We start from the raw sequence: 17579 nt of genomic DNA, 5'->3' as shown, positions 1-17579 counted from the left end.
AGATTACAAGTGTGAATCAGAACGATAGGTGTGTGGAGATGAGTAACTTGGACAGAGCAAGCTTTACCGCCATGGCTGCCACCTCCCTGCCTGTGGGGATCACAGTGTCTATTATGCCACCATTGGACCTTCATTGTGCTGATCCTGAGATGGCCTGACCAGAACATAGAGGGGGACCCAGATGACATTGTCACTTCTATCAGTTCAGGCTAAATCTCTAATACTTCCTGGAATGCAACACTCGGGTTCCTGATGTCACCCTCAACCCTGCTCTCTCGTGTCCTTTTCCTTCCCCTACCTTATTTCTCTTTTTTTTCTCTCTCTCTCTCCCCCCTTTTGCCTTCTGTTTAATCAGTCTAGCTTAGTTGGCCAATGCTGTCTTTTGCAACAGTGCTGCATGCCTAGGACTGGAAAGGCAGCTAAAAGCAATCCCTTAAACATCCTGCTACCAGTACAAGTTTGCCAGCTATCAGAGGGTACGTCTGCACTGCAACATAACACCAGGGTTCAAACTCAGGCTAACCTCCCTTCTGTTTTCACACAAATCCCACTAATCCAGCATCCCAGGACTCCATGGGAGTAGAGGGTTCAAGCCTTAGTAAAGCCGGGACCCAGGGTTCAAGCCCTACTGCTTTGCAGTGTCAACACAGCCCCACTGGACTCGTGCTCTTGGAGTCGCCCAGAAGTATTCTGCAATCCCATAGGCCAATGTTCTTTCTCCTCTGGACAGTCAGTTTTGGTGGACAGTCAAGTTTTCTCACACACCGCAAACAAAGCGCTAGAGCGGCCACCTTTTGGAAGGGCACTAGGAAGTCTGGGATATGGGTAGTTGGATGGGGGCCAGCATAATCCAGTGTAGATGAACCCCAGGTTCAACATTGGGGGGTTACAAATGAGTGTAGAGGCTCTAGTCTTAGGTCAACAAAGGTCTGCTAATTTGAGCTCTACTAACGATGAGCTTACAGTGCAGTGTAGACATACCGAGAATGGCTGATAGGACTGTATGCTATGCACGTGTTTCTCCTGAGTGAGGCTGAAAGCAAATAAGAGTATGTCTACACTCAAAACAGCTGTGGCTGGCCCAGGTCAGCGGATTTGGACTCAGGTTGTGGGGCTATAAAATTGCAGGGTGGATGTTCACACTTGGGCTAGGGGTGAGGGTCCCAGAGCCTGGGCTCCAGCCTGAGCATCTACAGAACCCATGTTTTGTTATGATGTTGGAGGATCCGAGTGACCTTACTCACTCCATCTCTTAATGAGACTACGATGGGGTCAATTGCTATAAATGGTAGGAGAGTAGGAACTCCAACCTCAGTAAGAAGATGGGCTTCATTCATTAAATAAGGCCCAAACTTGCTTTAGATGGCTATTTCAAAAGGGGAAACTGGACTAGGAGGCACTCTGCAGCTGCACAGTTAGGAGACTAATTCCACAGCTGCATCAGAGAACATTCAGTCTGAATAGAAGCACCTGAGTGTAGAAAGCAAATTTTGTGTTTATTCTTTATTTTGTGCAAATAAGTCGTGCTGTTTCTTTCAAATCACAGTTTGATTTGAAGTACCAAGATACACTCTGTGAAATAGAACATAGTGATACTGTATTGCTGATTAGGAAACCAATTTCCTTCCAGGTATCATCTTCCAGTATTTTAACATAAGATTTTTAGCCCATAATTCATTAAATTTATCAACCCTGATGTAATAAGGTGTAAATGAAACACTCTGAAGTTAAGATATTCTTGGTAATATGTAAATCCTGTCTGAAAGTGGATTGATCTCCCACATCTCCCTCGAGTCTGTCTCTTCTCTTATCTGCCCAAGGAGTGAGAGTCTCTTCTTGCTTCCTCCCATATCAAGATTCTGAAGCATTCCATCACAGATTTTTTTTCATTTTCAGCAGAGAAGTGTGTAACTCAGTTATTTCAGTTTACAACACTTTGTGTGAACATATTAGTTGGTTTCAGTCCATTCACATTTGCACTGTTTCCCTCTTTCCCCAGCCTGTCCATGGCCTTTACTTTCAGCTAAAAAGTCAAAGCAAAACTCATGCAAAGCCACTGAATTTAATTGGGTTTCACATCAGAGTCATACAAAAATGGCTTCTGCATTGAGATGATGACAGATAGATGATGTCCATGCAGTTGCAGTGTTCTCCTGTGCCCAACTTGTAACCACTAGTTCTTCTGTGAGGAACGCTGCAAATTTTCTTGTGCTTTTAACCAATAGTTATCTTAATTTTTTTCCTCAATCATGCTTAGAGGACAGAGCTCTGTTTTTTTCAAAAGTGACGGTGCCTTTAACTTTTCTCAGGTAACATTGAAAATCAAATTTAGTTTAGATTGAATATAAGAAGAATTTATTGACAAAGAAAACAGAAATTAATTACTCATTGTTAAAAGCATGAAAGATAGCTTAAAAAAAGAGTTGCATGCTCACAGAATTTTTATTATTAGTTTTGTTAGTAAAGCCTAGTATCAGAAAAATATCATTAGACGTTGAAGCTCTTTTTTTCCCCTCAGCACCAGTCCTACCCTAGTTCTATGAAATAGGGAACTCTCTTCCATATGTGCTTTAGGAAAGAGGCTCAAACTTCATTCGGGTTACTGTGTTAAGCTTGGAGGTCCAGATTTTGATTGCCTTAGATTTAGGTGCTCTAGTTTTATAGTCATGCAATTCAAATCAAATTAGAACTTGGTTCAAAAACTTTCCTTTTTCCTGAAAGTGTTGCCAATTAATTACAAAATGGATGTTTATTTCTAGTTAGTTGTGAATACGCTAGTCTAATTTCCTTCTCTTCCTTGCATTGTCCCTTTCTCACCAATGCAAACAAATGGTCGTGAATATTTCATCACTAACTGGGCTAACCACTCATAAAATGTAACTTTTTCTGTTTTGAATTGTTAATGGGCTAGTTAACACATCAGTTGAACAAACCTTTTTAATATGTTAATTGTTCTGGACCACAACAGAACACTGCTAGGCAGTATGGAGTGAGAGGAGAAATAAAATTTGTGCATTAGAGCTTAATACAGAACACCAATATTAAAAAATAATTAGCATAAATATAGCTAGTAAAATTAACTTTGGACAGGAAGGCTATAAGTTCATGAAGTTTTTGAGTGAACCTAGTTCTATTTATGATCGTGTGGATCCAAAACATTAAAATCATGTCTCTTAGGAAATTGAAACATTACTGAAAATAGTTTTGAGCACTGGTTTCCCCTGAACTGGTTTTCCAAATGATTTTAATATTAATGTTGTCAGAAACAAATCATTTCAGAATGTTTTTCATGTGTTGAAAATTTGTTCCAACCAAATTTCAGTGGCCCTATCTACAATGGAGTTCAAACCACATTAGGTCCAATGATGTTTAAATATGGCGTATGCTAGAAAGGTGCTAACACTTTCAAATTCAAATGCAGACAAGGCCTAACCATACTAAATTGATTTACAAAGGAGTGGGCTAGCTTGTACAAAATCATAGCTCAGGTCCCATCCTCAGGTCAGTGTGTGTTTCCTCTGGGGTATTCATGGAAATAAGCTGTTGTTAGCTAAATATTTTAATGTCTTCATTAATTTTGGTGCTAATGAAAGTGAGAGAATAACAATATTAGCTAGAGAGAAGCATGCTGATTAATGTTGTGGTAGCTTCCCTGCATAGTTCTGCCAACACATTGCTCTGCAGTACCCTTGCTATTTATATCTTGATTTCTCCAGAGGACAGTAAATGTTTAAATATGGCTCTAACATAGTTTTAATTCAACTATATATATTGCCTTAGTGGTCCTTTGACAAACCTGGCCAGTGTATTTAAGCTGTGATTCAGAAAAGCCTATCTATTCATGACAGCACTTAAGTTCAAAGTGCTGCCTTAAATAGAGATTGACTTAAGTGATTTCCAGTTCAGGGCTCGAGCTTGAAATATTGCTCGAGTTCAGGTGAGTTTTAGATGGTTTTGGGATTTGTTCCAAGCATTTCACAAAACCCTAATTTTCATTTAAATCTATATAATTAAAAGGTACTATTTTTAATGATGGTTAGCTTAACAGTAGTGAAAGAATACCTTAATGTAACTCATTTGTGATCTAAACAAACAATCCTGCTAATCTTTACCACAATGATGCTGTCATAAACAGATAGTTAAGGGTTAACGTCTCTTTTACCTGTAAAGGGTTAAGAAGCTCAGTAAACCTGCCTGACACCTGACCAGAGGACCAATAAGAGGACAAGATACTTTCAAATCTTGGTGGAGGGAAGTATTTTGTTTGTGCTCTTTGTTTGGGGGTTGTTCGCTCTTGGGACTAAGAGGGACCAGACATCAATCCAAGCTCTCCAAATCTTTCTGAATCAGTCTCTCATGTTTCAAACTTGTAAGTAATAGCCAGGCAAGGCGTGTTAGTCTTATTTTTGTTTTCTCAACTTGTAAATGTTCCTTTTTGCTGAGAGGATTTTACCTCCGTTTGCTGTAACTTTGAACCTAAGGCTAGAGGGGGTTCCTCTGGGCTATATGAATCTGATTACCCTGTCAAGTATTTTCCATCCTGATTTTACAGAGATAATTTTTACCTTTCTTTCTTTAATTAAAAGCTTTCTTTTTAAGAACCTGATTGATTTTTTCCTTGTGTTAAGATCCAAGGGGATTGGATCAGGACTCACCAGGAATTGGTGGGGGAAGGGAGGAGGGGTGGTTAAATTCTCCTTGTGTTAAGATCCAAGGGGTTGGATCGGTATTCACCAGGAACTTGGTGAAAAAGCCTCTCAAGGCTGCCCAGGGAGGGGAAGGTTTTGGGGGGACAGAAAGTGATCCAGACACTGAAATTTCTGGATGGTGGCAGTGTTACCAGATCTAAGCTAGTAATTAAGCTTAGAAGTGTCCATGCAGGTCCCCACATCTGTACCCTAAAGTTCAGAGTGGAGGAGGAACCTTGACAGATGCCAACTTGCTTTCGCTAGAATTATATTTGCACTAGGGCATAACCAGACATGCAAAGACTGTTTGTACAATATCACATAATTAAACCTGTGATTAATACACATTCACACTTACAAGCCCTAAAGAACCTTCTCACTGACTGCCCTATTTTTTCCTCTCACTTTAAACAGTTGGTTCAACTACTAGAAATTACTCCTGTCAAAACAATTACTATATATAAAACAAAGTTAGAACCTACAAACAATAATGTATTATCAACTTTAGCATTTCTAAAAAAAGTAAGAATTACCCTAAATTAGGATAAAAACTTGCAAATCATCTCCGCCAAACATTACTAATTGAACCCTTGGGTCTCAGATTGAGAGTCCATGGTGACTAATTACCTCAGCACAGATAATATAGAGATGGGACAATATTAGCTAGAGCAACAGTTTTCCTGTAGGCCAAATCGTGAAGTCCTTATTTTGATTGTACTCAGACTTCCCATTGAAATTGGTGCAACGATGTATGAATAAAAACTTAGTAAGTACTGCTACTTCGAACCACATAATAAATTAAGATGTTCTAAAGTTCTGTTTCCTACTCTTCTTTGGTTACTCGACACAGCTCATTGCTGCAAAGGAAACTGTTCATATAACAATCTATTCGCTCAGTTATCCTACCCATACTTCCCAAAATGGACTGACAACAATGTGAATATCTTCCTTGATATTAGGATCTGATCCTACTTCTATAAAATTAATTGGCAAAACTTCCATTTACTTTGATAGAAACGGGATTGAGTCCCTAGGTCTCCTAATTTTGTGATATAACTGTTCCAGGAACCAGTTGTTGTTCTGTTCCTTTAAAATGGACCTTAGCCATCCTAGATATTTCCTGTTTCCCAGACTTCTGCTGTCCATCTCCTTGCAGTTGAGAAACATCAAATGTGAGGCTGTGCTACCTCCTCAGGAGAGGTGTGACACTCCTTTTTCCTTTACCAATTCCACTAAAGATGTAGGGAGGCAAAGTACTGCTGACTTTGGGTGAGTAATCAGTATATCCACTAGGCACCTTTTCTGTATGTTCCTGTAGTGCTCAATGTGGGTGAAAGGAGTTGTTTGGTTCGTTTCTTTTTTACTTTTAGTGTGCCTGCAATCTCTGGTCTTATTTGTTACTTTGGGTAAGTGTATTAGGCTCTATTATGTATGTTACCTTACAGGCTATCAGCAGCAGCCAGTTTGTACGTAGGATTATAGTACCAGTAAAACTGTGGGAAAAGTTTGGATAATGCCTTGAAAGTCACTCTGAAACTAATAAGAATTCCTAAAAAGGAAACAAGATGACAAAAATGAACCAAATATTTAACTAGCTGAAAGGAAGAGAGTTGCAGCCTGTTCAAAATAGGCTCCTTCGGGCTAAAAGCTGCTTGTTTGCTGGGAGAAAAAGGACTAGCTAACAGTGAAGATCAGGCTGGTAAAAGTCCCCTATAAAAAGAACTATTTGCTCCCCATCTTGATGTTCACCACATCCTGACATCAAACACACAGGATGTTTCATGTTATATTAAAGACAGAAGTAGCTGAGACCAAACACAGCTGAAAATTACTACTGCTCAGAGGGAGCGGGATTGTATTTAGGGGATGGTTTTCATTAGAAAAGGGGTAGGATTTAGATAAATCAAAAGATTGTAACTGGATGCAAAACCTTCAACTGGGAGGCCAGCAGTTCAAATCTGAACCAGGCTGGTAATTATCAAATGGTGAAGTCTGTTTACTGCCTTATATATAAAGAATTAATACACAATCCTCTTACAGATGGACAGGTGTCCACCACAAACTAGCATCCTTGTTAGTACATCTTGTAGAGAAGCTGGAGAATGAACTTCTTCCTACCCATAAATGTGATCCCTCCACTTCAGGACTGAGGCATGTTGACTAACATACCTGTTCTCTGAATGAACCAAGGACTTCATTTTCAAGGCTGTTAATTTGACACCCTTCACTTAAAAAAAGGGGGGGGGATTAAATAGGAAAATAAGGTAACGGGGCATGTGGGAGAGCAGTTGGACTAAGGGAAGTTCAATTTGGCTAAGGAGTGTTCTCATAGCTATAGCAACCACCTGGGTAAAATTTACCCAGGCATAGGTCTGTTGGAAGACAGCACTTGCATCTGAGTTGGTGAGATGATACAGGGATTATACTTTTGGATTGGGTATCTCTAGTTGTAGATAAGGAAAGTAAGAATAAATAAATTAATCTAAGATGGGGATAAAGAGATTTTACAGGAAGGAACCTCAGAAAATTAGCAACAGTTGTGAATGAGATGGCCTAGACAGAATAAGATAAGGAAGAAATAAATATTTTTTTCCCATTTCCTTTCCTTTAAAATGATTAAAAAGCCCAAGTTTCCCAGTTCTAAATATGAATTTGTTTCAATTGCAACCAGAGAAGAGGAGAGTGTCAGGGCAATATGTTAATTAGAGCAACAGATATTCAGGGTGTGCAATGTGCCCACAAAGTATTAATTTTCTTTTAAAGCAAATGAGTATATTATAGGAAATGTAGTGAACATGTTGGTCTTGCTGCTGTAATCAAACTAAATCGGATTCTTTACAGGCTCATCCGTCATTACCACCAATAATAGAAGAGAAAATAATTGTAGAGCCAACATGATCACATACAGAACAATTCTTATGAATGAAACTAATCTGATTCAGCATAGGTAAGTGGTTATAAATGTCCCAATCTGCAAATGTACTTAGTTGCCTAAATCCCAGACTAAGGCCCCCAAGTCTCACATTTAGGCTACTAAATCCCAGTTTTAGGCTCCACTGAGATCCACAAAACTCTTGCCGAACTGTGTAGATGCCTAAACTCACTTGATGCCTACATTTTCAGAGTAAAAGTTCTCTTGGAGCCTAAATTTCTGCCTCTGGGTATGTGCACTGCTGCCTTACTTTAGGCATCTGGATGTTTATCTCTCACCTAAGCCTCAGAGTGATTCAGGAACATTCATGCACCTATCTTACATGCAGAAGCTGATTCAGTAGGTGTGCCCAGAAGCCACCTATTGGATCAGGTCCCATTCAAAATCCAGGTGGAGGAGGTGAGTTATGGGATAATCAGATGTAGAGCTCCCTCTAAGTCCCCTGTTGAAGCTGTTCCACTATGTATAAATAATTAAAGGTGATTGGAGCAGTGCAACTGGACTCTGGGTCTCCTACCTCCTGGGTAGGTGCCCTAACCACTGGACTATAGAGTCATTCCCTCACTCTAGCCCAATGACTGTTCTACAGTGAATACCGGTAGTTAAATAGTCATTGGCCCACAGAGAGGGACAGACACTCAGGAGTGTGGGAGAGCCCTAAGGTCAAATCTCCCTGCTCCAGTGATTAGATCACTCTCTTGAGAGGTGGGAGACGGCTGTTCAATTTCTCCCTCTCAGGCAGAGGGAGGAACCCCACCTGGGTCTCCGACATCGCAGGTGAGTGCTCTAACCACTGGGTTAAAAGTTGTAAGGTGGCCTCCACTGGCTGTTTTACGGGGAGCAAAGCAGGTGCCTAACTCATTCCCACAAGAATGAATGCCTAAGCTGCCTGACTCCAGAAGACAGGCTCTCATTTGTGAATCACCAAGCTGACAGGTGTCTTCCTCCAGCTTGGACTTGGGCACCTAATTCCAGGAGAGGAGCAGGGTTTTGCACTCACCCCTGCAGTCGTCTTCTTCCACTGGCTAGTTTAGGTGGCCGTGGCTCCCTGCCTCGCATACTAGCTTCAGTGGCTCGCATTCTAAGGCCCCTATCTCTCCCTATCATTGTACAGGGAGCCTAGACGCTTAACTCAGGCTTTGTGGAGCACAATGTTGTTCCTTGGGTTTTTTTTTTCTTCCCTAGATGCCTAAGTTAGGCGTTATGATACTCAATGTTGCAACATCTAAGTCTCTTTGTGGATCTGAACCAAAGGACCCAAGCCAAATCCCACTAAAGACAATGAAAAGGGTCTCATTGACTTCAATAGGTTTTGGATCAAGGCCTAAGAACTAATAATGCATTACTAGAAATAGTGTCAGTATACATTTTATGGGTATTAAGAAAAGATGAGGTTTGTTGTATTCCAATTTTTGGAAGCTATTTAAATCAAGGTATGAGACCCAAAAGTGAGTTATATAATTGGTATGCACTGTGTAAATATTCCCACCGTACTCAAACTCCCCAAATCCAGTCCTACCATGCACTAGGATGTAATACTGTACCTAGGAAGGCCTCTTGGGGGGCAGTCTCATTTGTTCAAAAATCCTGATCAAGACTCTGGAGGGCATGTCTCCATGACACTGCATGGTGAAATGTCATCCAACCATTAACTGAACAGTGAAATAGCTAGAAAGCTACAGGGGAATTCCACTTCCACCACTTGTAATGCAGCCTCTTTTCTTCCATTTAATTCTGGTGGCTCACACTATTGTCATTGTATTATGGGGATAATCATTGCTTTTCTTCTTCTTCTTTTTTTTTTTTTTAAAACATTTATTCTTCCTCACACAAATTCCCAAGAAAAACGATCTCTCAATTTCTTCCTCTTGTGATGTTTTTCTTTACTTTCCTTACTTCTTGTCTTTCTAACCTATTTCCATCTCTTGTTAGGCCACTTGTGCAGTCCTACTCAATTTCGTGCTGCAACTGGCTCCGTGAGTGTTGGTGTTTTTACCCATAGGCATATTATTACCTCTTGTCTACTGCTGCTGGCACTGGTTAATCCGCATGATTGGCTAGCGTCATGAACAGGAGCGGCTAACGGGACTTTTGCGAGGGACTTCTCCAGGTGAAGGAGGCGCGATTACATGACCCTTGAGGTAAGTTTGTTGTCTCGTGTGTGTGTGCGCGCGGTGCTGTGCTTGCTGCTGGACTGAAATATATACCGTGTGGTCTGTTTGTTTGGGGGACCGTGTGCTGACCATGTGGGTGCTGAGCCTAGTGGTCTGCTAGGCATGGCTGAGAGCTTCTTAACGAGGCTTTGATCCCTGAGCCCGTTAGCACCCATCAATCCTTAACCAGGGGGTGGGGCTACTTAGGAAGACCAGGGCTTTCAAAAGCCTGCTCCTAAAGGACCAGAGGAGCTAGTGTTGTGAACAGGAGCGGCTAACAGGGGAGTTTTGCGAGGGAGTTTATAGGGGAAGCAGGGAGGGGCTACATACACTTAACATTCCTTAAACGAAGCACAAAACACCCCCTGATAACAACAACAAAGGAACAAACTTCAGGAGTAAAAAGAGAATGCAGGCAGAAGTCCAGCAACAGACTAGGGGCTACCTGTCCAGTTTATTGCACCCGATGCAGCATGTATGGGCAGGTGGCGTATGTGTGCATTTCAGGCAAGAAGCTCCTGGCCCTCAGAGACCAAGTATGGGTTTTGGTGGCTGAGCTGGAGGAGCTAAGGAAGATAGATAGGTACATAGATGATACTTTCTGGGACACAGTAGAACAGTCCCACCCCTGGTCTGACAGACTCTGTGCTGTTGAGGAGGATGAAAGCCTCAGAGAAGGAGAACATCTAACTGCAGCAGAGGGAAACGATCCCATAATTGGGACCCTCCTTCCAGATGGTGTTGTGGTATCCTCTCGCACTGAGGATACCTCTCCAGGGAAGGGAACTCCAGTTATTAGGAAGAGATAGGTATTAGTAATGGGTGATTTGATCATTAGAAACATAGATAGCTTGGGTTTGCGATGACTGGGAGAACTATATGGTGACTTGCCTGTCTGGTATGAAGGTTGCGGATCTCTCAAGACATCTAGATAGGCTTATGTGTAGTGCTGGGGGGGAGCCAGTGGTCATGGTACATGTAGGTACCAATGACATAGGGAAGGATAGGAGAGAGGTCGTGGAGGTCAAATTTAGGCTGCTAGGTAAGAGATTGAAGTCCAGGACCTCCATGGTAGCATTCTCTGAAATGCTTCCAGTTCCACATGCAGGGCCACTTAGACAGGCAGAACTGCAGGGTCTCAATGAGTGGATGAGATGATGGTGTAGGGAGCACGGGTTTAAACTTATTAGGAACTGGGGAGACTTTTGGGAAAGGGGGAGCCTATAGAAGAAGGATGGGCTCCACCTAAACCAAAATAGAACCAGATTGCTGGCGTTTAAAATTAAAAAGGTTATAGAGCAGTTTTTAAACTAAGAACTGGGGGAAAGCCGATGGGTGCACAGGAGCACGTGGTTCAGACATCCCTTAGGGGAGGATCTATAAATAGAGATTCCCAATGTCCTAATAAGGAGGAGAGGATGGAAGATTATAAAATACAGGTAGGATCTGATGAGATACAGTGAAATGAAAAAAAGTCCCATTCAATTACATCATGTAATGGCAGGCAGCTAAAAAGTGACAAGTTTTTAAAGTGCTTGTATACCAATGCTAGACGTCTAAATAATAAGATGGGTGAACTAAAGTGCCTTGTATTAAATGAAGATATTGATATAATAGGCATCACAGAAACTTGGTGGAATGAGGATAATCAATGGGACACAGCAATACCAAAATATACTGGAAGGACAGAACAGGTCATGCTAGTGGGGGAGTGGCACTGTATGTGAAAAAACGTAAAATCAAATGAAGTAAAAATCTTAAACGAACCAAACTGTGCCATAGAATCTCTATGGATAATAATTCTATGCTTGAATAATAAGAATATAACAGTAGGGATATATTACCGACCACCTGACCAGGATGATGATAGTGACTGTGAAATGCTCAGGGAGATTAGAGAGGCTATTAAAATAAAAAACTCAGTAATAATGGGGGATTTCAACTATCTCCATATTGACTGGGTACATGTCACCTCAGGAAGGAATGCAGAGATAAAGTTTCTTGACACCTTAAATGACTGCTTTTTGGAGTAGCTAGTCCTAGAACCCACAAGAGGAGAGGCAATTCTTGATTTAGTCCTAAGTAGAGCACAGGATCCGGTCCAAGAGGTGAATATAGCTGTACCACTTGGTAATAGTGACCATAATATAATTAAATGTAGCATCTCTGTCGGGGGAAAATACCACAGTGGCCCAACACTCTAGCATTTAATTTCAGAAAGGGGAACTACACAAAAGTGGGGAGGTTAGTTGAACAGAAATTAAAAGGTACAGCACCTAAAGTAAAATCTCTGCAAGCTGCATGGAAACTTTTTAAAGACACCATAATGTATACTTGACTTAAATGTATACCCCCAAATTAAAAAACAGAGAACCAAAAAAGAGCCACCATACCTAAACAACAAAGTAAAAGGCAAAAAGGCATCCTTTAAAAAGTGGAAGTTGAATCCTAGTGAGGAAAATAGAAAGGAGCATAAACTCTGGCAAATGCAGTGTAAAAATATAATTAGGAAGGCCAAAAAAGAATTTGAAGAACAGCTAGCCCAAGACTCAAAAAGTAACAGCAAATTTATTTTTAAGTATATGAGAAGCAGGAAATCAGCTAAACAACCAGTGGGGCCCCGGACGATCGAGAGATAAAGAAGCACTCAAGGACGATAAAGCCATTCAAAAATGATTTTTTGCATCGATCTTTACGGCTGAGGATGTGAGGGAGATTCCCAAACCTGAGCCATTTTTTTTAGGTGACAAATCTGAGGAACTGTCCCAGACTGAGGTGTCATTAAAGGAGGTTTTGGAACAAATTGATAAACAGTAATAAGTCACCAGGACCAGATGGTATTCACCCAAGAGTTCTGAAGGAACTCAAATGTGAAATTGCAGGACTACTAACTGCCATCTGTCACCTATCATTTAAATCAGCTTCTGTACCAAATGACTGAAGGATAGCTAATGTGATGCCAACTTTTAAAAAGGGCTCTAGAGGAAACCCTGGCAATTACAGGCTGGTAAGCCTGACTTCAGTATCAGGCAAACTGGTTGAAACTATAGTGAAGAACAAAATTGTCAGACACATGCATAAACATAATTTGTTGGGGAACAGCCAACATGGTTTTTTTTGTAAAAAAATCATGCCTACCAAATCTATACTAATTCTTTTTGAAGGGGCCAAAGTGAAAGGGGAGGGATATAGTGTATTTAGATTTTCAAAAAGCCTTTGACAAGGTCCCTCACAAAGGCTCTCAAGCAAAGTAAGCAGTCATGGGATAAGAGGGAAGGTTCTCTCATGGATCGGTTACTGGTTAAAAGACAGGAAACAAAGGGTAGGAATAAACTGTCAGTTTTCAGAATGGAGAGAGGTAAATAGTGGTGTCCTCCAGGGGTCTGTACTGGGCTGCTCTATTTAACATATTCATAAATGATCTGGAAAAAGGGGTAAACAGGTCGCCCCATCTCAAAAAAGATATACCAGACTAGGAAAAGGTTCAGAAAAGGGCAACAAAAAATGATTAGCGGTATGGAACGGCTGCTGTATGAGGTGAGATTAATAAGATTAATAATTTGCTGTTACTTTTCAGCCTGGAAAAGAGATGACTAAGGGGAAATAAGATTTTATAGACCTCTATCATGATAGATGTGGAGAAAGTAAATAAGGAAGTTTTATTTACTCCTTCTGATAACACAAGAACTAGGGGTCACCGATGAAATTAAAAAGCAGCAGGTTTAAAACAAACAAAAGGAAGTATTTTTTTCACACAACGCACAGTCAACCTGTGGAACTCCTTGCCAGAGGATGTTGTGAAGGCCAAGATTATACCAGGGTTCAAAGAACATAAGAACATAAGAAAGGCCGTACCGGGTCAGACCAAAGGTCCATCTAGCCCAGTATCTGTCTACCGACAGTGGCCAATGCCAGGTGCCCCTGAGGGAGTGAATCTAACAGGCAATGATCAAGTGATCTCTCTCCTGCCATCCATCATCCATCCTCGAACAGAGGCTAGGGGGGGATTTCATCATCATCCTCCCTAATAGCTAATAGCCACTTATGCCCATGAATTTACATGTCCTATTTAGTCCCTTTTAATATAGTCTATAGTCTAGCCTCTCTCAACCTCCTCAGGGTAGTTGTTGTTGACTGTGACTGAAGAAGAAAAAAGAGAAACTTTTTTTTTTTTTTTTTTTAAAACCTGCTATTTATTTCATTTCTTTGGTGACTGTATCTTGTATATAAGGGAATAATTACTTTTTTTCTTTTCCTTTTTCACTCAACATCACTCAATATTTTATATATATCTTTCCCTTCCCCTTTTCCTTCTCTTTTTTCTAGCCTCTTTAAGTTTTCTTTTCTTCTTTCCTCATATCTCTCAGTTGCTCTTTCTGAACCTTTCTAGTGTGCTAGAATATCTTTTTGGTGAGAGACCACATCTGTACACACAGTATTTGATGTGGGCGTACTCATGGATTTATATAATAAAATATATATTATCAGTCTTATCTCTCTTCCCCCTTTTTTATGATTCCTAACATCCTGTTTTTTTTTTGACCGCACACACACTGTGCGTGAGCATCTTCAGAGAACTATCCTATCCAACTCCAAGATTTTTCCTGACTTCTAGTAGCTATTAGCCCCCATCATGTTGTATTAGTTGTATTTATTTTTTTTTCCATTTTTTTTACTTTTATTTTACATTTATTTTTAATTTTTTCATAAATTCATGAAGGATAGGTCCATCAATGGCTATTAGCCAGGATGGGCAGGAATGGCGTCCCTAGCCTCTGTTTGCCAGAAGCTGGGAATGGTTGACAGGGGATGGATCACTTGATTACCTGTTCTGTTCATTCCCTCTGGGGCACTTGGCATTGGCCACAGTCAGAAGACAGGATACTGGGCTAGTTGGACCTTTGGTCTGACCCAGTATGGCCGTTCTTATGATCCAGAATGCAGCCTGGTCCATGGTTAAGGCACTAGTATGGGAATTGGGAATGGAATGGAATGGGACCCAGATATCCTAACTTTTCCAGTGACATGTGGTATGACATTGGGCAAGTCACTTATGGCTTGTCCATTCGGGGATACTCGGGAAAGTTAATCTGACTGAACCGAAAGGTGTGAATTTAAAGTGTATTAGTTAAAACACATTAAACTCATATGGATGCTCTCATTCAGAATTAAAGTGGCCTTTGAAAAGATAACTCTAAGTGCCATGTGTAGACAAACCCTGGCCTTAGGTCCATATTTTCTTTTTACCTATAAGTGCTACACACTTTACATTTACAAAGCCCTTTACAAACACTAGTTAATCGACTAGTACAAGTGAATCAAATTGATTTTTAAAAAAAAATGCTGTTTTTAGTATTTTGATTTGCATCAGATTGTATGCAGTCCTTTCAACTTAAGCACTGATATACAATTTTAAACATAATATAATTAACTAGCATAATACAAGGTTAGATTTCCTCTTGAATCAGTTATTCTAGTGTCTATTTGACACTAAAGACTGCAGCTTCTCTTCCCAAATTTATCAGAATCAGCAACATTTTCTCATCTTCATCTATTTTTTCCTCTACATCTGTTGACATATAATTTTCCATTTATCAAGATCATACCTGAATTTAGTCTAGTCCAATGACATGTCCATGTACAAGCATATTTTGTCTTTTTAATCTTATTAACAAATGTTCAGTTGTATTACCACTATGTTTAACGTCAGCTGCTTGCATAGATAGCAATGTCTCAAAATTCAGAACACACAAGAAAGCTAGTGACACTGTGAATATATTTTCTATCTGTTCAGTCTTCAGACTAAGTGTTTGGAAGAAATGTTTCGCTAGCTCTGTCACTCTCACAAGAACAGTAGTATTCCCTGATAAATTTCTGTTTTCTCTCTGGATTATGCATGAAAAATAAAGAGTCTGCAATTAATACTTAGTTATACTTTCTTCTTTTTTAAAGGAATTTAAATGCTAATGAAAGTGTGTGTCAATACTAGAGCCTGAGATATGACAGTGTAAGCTTATCTATTAAGTTCTGTCAGTACATTAATCTGCAGTACCCTTGCTATTTTTATCTTGCTAGCCAAAGAATAATCATAACAAAATTTCCATTGAAGACTAGATACTGAACTAGTTTAATTTGTGACTTAATCAAAACTTTAACAGTTTTCACTAGATTCTGATGCAGATTTAGCACTACCACCACTGCCAGATAACTACTGTTGTCATGATTTTTGATCAATAATCCACCACTGCCTTGGATGCATATTGATGAAGCAGCTGACTCATTCTCAGCCCCTAAATTACTATATTTTATTTAGATTTCAGTACCCCAGATGTGCTAAGTGGTTTCCAAACACAGTAAAAAACAGTCCCTGCCCCCCAAAGCATACCTTCTCAAAACCAGGAATTCCTGATTTCTAATCCTAACTCTGGCACCGATTTCTTATGTGACCTTGGACAAATCACTGCTTCTCTCTCACCACCTGTAAAGTGAGGATAATAATATTTATAATGACCTACCTCACAGAGAATTCTCAGGATGCTCTTTATTTAAAGTCTATTGAGACAAGTGTTTTAATCTAACACAAAAACTTTATACTAAACCAGAGAAATATTCTGTAACCTATGGTCTTTAATTCCCTATATCCAGCATCACTTATCATTGCTTACTCTTCTATATATTTTTCACTACTTTTCACACTTTTTTCTCTTCAGGGCAGTGTTACCTAGTAAAGAGAGCACTAGAGACCTGGGTTATTTTTCTGATTCTGTCATTAGCCTGTTAAGTGACCTTGGGCAAGTCACTTCATCTCTCTGTACCTCAGTTTCCTCATCGGTACAACAGGGATAATGACGCTGACCTCCTTTTGTAAAATGCTTTGAGACCCACCAATGAAGAAACTGTGGTATTATTTATTACTTAAGATTGTTGCCTTCATGAGGCATCACCAATATGTTTATTTACACACCAGAGACATAATCAACTCTCATCTCATCTTCCTAATATACTCATGTCAGACATGGGACATTTTCCAACTATTTTAACCTTTTACTATTCAGTGGACAGTTCCCTGGCTAAGGACAGTTTAAATCCTATATGCCATTGGCATTATAAACCAGTGGAACTGGGATTTAAGGTGTCCACAGCTACAGAATTAGGCAGGATTGAAAATGATCCATGCTGCTAGGTTTTCTAGCTGAAAAGCCAAAATATCTGGGTTTAACATTTGAATTGACTGAAAATAAATCCTTGTCATAGACACAGCTACTTTTTACAGAGGATGCACAGGTTGGTAGAGATGTGAGGGGAGAGTTAAGGTTGTTTGGAGTATCTTAATACTGCAATTCTATCCTTTTGATGTTAGGAGGTTAAGTGTAATCTTAAATTTGAATTTTCAGGCTTTTAGTTATATATTATAGGCAGGGGTGATAGCATCACCTATGATTAAGGTTCCTCAATAGTTTATAAAACCCTGTTTTCTGTTGCTCGTAACTTTTTTGGCCCCAACAGTGAAAGTTTTGCAATTTTCCATTCCAGGTATCTGCTTCAAGTTTTTTTTTTTTTTTTAATTTCAGCCAAAATGGTTCAGTTGTTTCTGAGAATTACGCTAGGGAAAATATGTTTTGCCCATGTTTAAAAAATTGTGGAGATTTTTTCCTTGAAATGCTCTAGTGTCCCATGCTTTGGAGCAGGGACTTGAAACTTGGCGGAGGGGTGGCGTGTTCGTGAGGGATGTGCCTTCTGCCATGCCTGTGAAAACTGGCTCAAAATTTGCCAAGTTACAAGTCTTTGAAAAATCTGTTTGCGCAT

General features: G+C 40.0%; 1 long non-coding RNA gene across 4 annotated transcripts in view; it reads right to left on the bottom strand.

Moving 5' to 3' along the window:
• Window positions 1-17579, bottom strand: part of LOC120406217 — a 55116-nt gene that overhangs the window by 34435 nt on the left and 3102 nt on the right. For all 4 annotated transcript variants that reach the window (XR_005599146.1, XR_005599148.1, XR_005599149.1 and 1 more), the window contains exon 2: window positions 16159-16251. This is a non-coding gene — a long non-coding RNA (uncharacterized LOC120406217). The remainder of the gene's footprint in view (window positions 1-16158; window positions 16252-17579) is intronic.

The sequence above is a fragment of the Mauremys reevesii genome, linkage group 5 (assembly GCF_016161935.1).
Source record: "Mauremys reevesii isolate NIE-2019 linkage group 5, ASM1616193v1, whole genome shotgun sequence".
Lineage (NCBI taxonomy): Eukaryota > Metazoa > Chordata > Testudines > Geoemydidae > Mauremys > Mauremys reevesii.
The sequence above is the reverse complement of the archived record's forward strand: the minus strand, read 5'-3'. Positions and strand labels throughout refer to the sequence as shown.